A 3,173-nucleotide genomic window follows, 5' to 3' on the forward strand; every position below is an offset into this window, starting at 1 on the left:
GCCCGACACGCACGGCCCCACGAGGCTTCACACGGGCCAACTCGCCCAACACGCACGGCCCCACGAGGTGGCTGCTCTGTCAGCCCCATTTTACAGATGTGGGAATGGTGGCACAGAGAGGCTAAGTCACTGGCCCAACCTCACACAGCGAGACTGCCCCAAAGACACCCCGGCCCCAGGCTCACACCCACCCAGTGTGCTGCACACAGCAGTCATGAAATCACAACACACAGGGTGAGTGAGAAGCCAGTGGACATGGCAGGGAAGCAGGCACAGACTCCACAAGCACTGTCTATTTCTTCACATAGACTTTTGTCTCTTTTCTTTTTTTTTTAGATGGAGTCTTGCTCTGTCACCCAGGCTGGAGTGCAGTGGTGCAATCTCAGCTCACTGCAACCTCCACCTCCTCAGTTCAAGTGATTCTCCTGCCTCCCAAGCAGCTGGGATTACAGGCGCCTGCCACCATGCCCAGCTAATTTTTGTATTTTTAGTAGAGATGGGGTTTGACCATGTTGGCCAGGCTGGTCTCGAACTCCTGACCTCAGGTCATTCACCCACCTCGGGCTCCCACAGTGCTGGGATTCCAGGCAGAAGCCACCACACCTGGTCTGACTTTTGTGTCTTTCTGAAGGTATTTTCTTCCTAACATTTTATAATAAAAATATTCAAGTATGCAAAAACATGGAGAGTATTTGACAGTAAATATCCATACCCCCTTCACCAAGACTATGCCCTTATAATCTGACTCTGCTTGCATTGTTCATATCTCCACATCTCCCACTTGGGGGGTTTTAAAGCTCCACATATATATATACATGTTTTAAAGCTTCCATATGTATTATATATAAAATATATACACACACATATACATTTTATATATATACACACACACACACACATAAAGGACAGTCTCACTCTGTCACTCAGGCTGGAGTGCAGGGGCACAGTCATAACTGACTACAGCCTCAAACTCCGGGGCTCAAGTGATCCTCCTGCCTCAGCCTTCCAAGTAGCCAGGACTACAGGTGTGCACTACAACACCTGGCTAATTAAAAAAAAAAAAAAAAAAAAAAAGATTTCTAGAGACAGGGTCTTACTATGTTGCCCAGGCTAGTCTCAAACTCCTGGCCTCACGTGATCCTCCTGCCTTGGCCTCCCAAAGCACTGGGATTATAGGCATGAGCCACTGCACCCAGCCTACCTTGTTATGCTTTTACAAAATCATAAATAAAATGAAAACAAGATTAGGAGGAAAACCTTAAATTTTAAATCAATCTATTCATAGCCACACAGAAAGAAAAGACAAACGGAAATAACTTTTTTTTTTTTTTTTAATGGAATTTCACTCTTGTTGCCCAGGCTGGAGTGCAATGGCGCAATCTTGGCTCACTGCAACCTCCACCTCCCAGGTTCAAGCAATTCTCTGCCTCAGCCTCCCGAGTAGCTGGGGTCACAGGCATGTGTCACCACACTCGCCTACTTTTATATTTTTAGTAGAGACGGGGTTTCTCCAAGTTGGTCAGGCTGGCCTCGAACTCCCGACCTTGGGTGATCTGCCCGCCTCAGCCTCCCGAAGTGCTAGGATTACAGGCGTGAGCCACCACACACGGCGACAAACGGAAATAACTCTTGAACATACTCTTTTGACTACATCCTCAGGCTAAGACAGAAAAACCGCAACCCAAGCTTAGGTTGCACTCAGTAGGCCTGCTGTTCGTGATGGTCTGGGTGCAGCCATGCTGACGCTGGTGTGTGTGTTGTGGGATTGAGAGGATGGGAAAAAATATTGGTATGACCGGGAGCCGGGCTTCTCACAGTGAGAGGAAAGATACAAATACTGATGAGGAAGGCAAAGGAAAGCCCTGTGGATTTAACTGGAATTAGAGTTGTCCGTTTGAACTACTTGATACACACACACACGGACACACGCACACTCACACATGCGCACTGTCACACATGCACACTCACATGCTAGTATTCACACACACCTACACACACGTACACGTGTGCATTCACATTCATATGCACATACATGTACGCACCCGTGCATTCACACATGCACACACATGTACACACGTGCATTCACACACGGCTACACACTCGCACACACATACACTCGTGTGCATTCACACACTCACATGCACACACATGTACACGCACATGCATTCACACATGCACACACATGCACTCTCACATGTGTGCATTTACACGCTCAATGTGGGTATTCACACACTCACATGCACACACGTACACACATGCATTCACTCACATGCACACACATGCACTCACATGCGTGCATTTACACTCACGTGTGCATTCACACACATGCACACATGGGCATGTACATATACACTCGCGTGCATTCACATACACATGCACACATACACACTCACATGCGTGTATTCACACACACACACTAATCCCGTCCACTGAAAGCACCTGAGCAGTGACCCCATCCGAGTTTCTAAACACCAGGGCTGGGTGCCAGGAAGAGCAGCTGACCCCGCACGAGGTCAGGAAAAGCAGGAGGTGGGCCTGGACACGCTGTGGGTCCAGAAAGTAATGGGCTGGGGATGCGTCAGGGGACAGAAGCCAGCTAACGAGGCTCCTGCTTGCCAAGCCTGAGGTCTGGAACAACGTGAAGATCAAAATAAATTCCAGCAAGAACAGACCCTACACCAACAAGTGAAACAAGAAGGCCTGGAGCCCCAGTGGATGCCCAGTGAACGGGGAAGAAGAGGACACGCTTCCTGGCAGGGAAAACCAACCCCCGGGTAAGTGCCATTGCACGGCCATGACACAGCCCACAAAGGCAGGAATCATCAAGACTTACTAAAAATGTTGAGTGAAAGTTTGAGGGGAAATGGGATATTCATGGTCTAAAAGTAACTCTCCACACGTGTCTTACTGGTTACAGAGGAAAAGAAAAGGAACTTCCCCATGGAGAAACCTGATGGACACCGGCTTCACCCAGGTCACGCTGACATCAGCAGTGAGGGGCCCTCGGACACACTTACTCACAATGCCACTGCCCACTGTGTAGGATTCCACTACATACAAACACACAACCTGTCTAACACTGAGGAAACCCGCCACATACAAACACACAACCTGTCTAACACTGAGGAAACCCACTACATACAAACCCACAACCTAACACTGAGGAAACCCGC

At 48.7% G+C, this 3,173-nt stretch overlaps 1 protein-coding gene across 1 annotated transcript in view; it reads right to left on the minus strand.

Annotated features, from left to right (window-relative positions):
* Nucleotides 1-3,173, minus strand: part of ADI1 (acireductone dioxygenase 1) — a 27,747-nt gene that overhangs the window by 3,477 nt on the left and 21,097 nt on the right. The gene's annotated exons all lie outside the window — the stretch shown is intronic.

This window comes from Piliocolobus tephrosceles, chromosome 15 (assembly GCF_002776525.5).
Source record: "Piliocolobus tephrosceles isolate RC106 chromosome 15, ASM277652v3, whole genome shotgun sequence".
NCBI lineage: Eukaryota > Metazoa > Chordata > Mammalia > Primates > Cercopithecidae > Piliocolobus > Piliocolobus tephrosceles.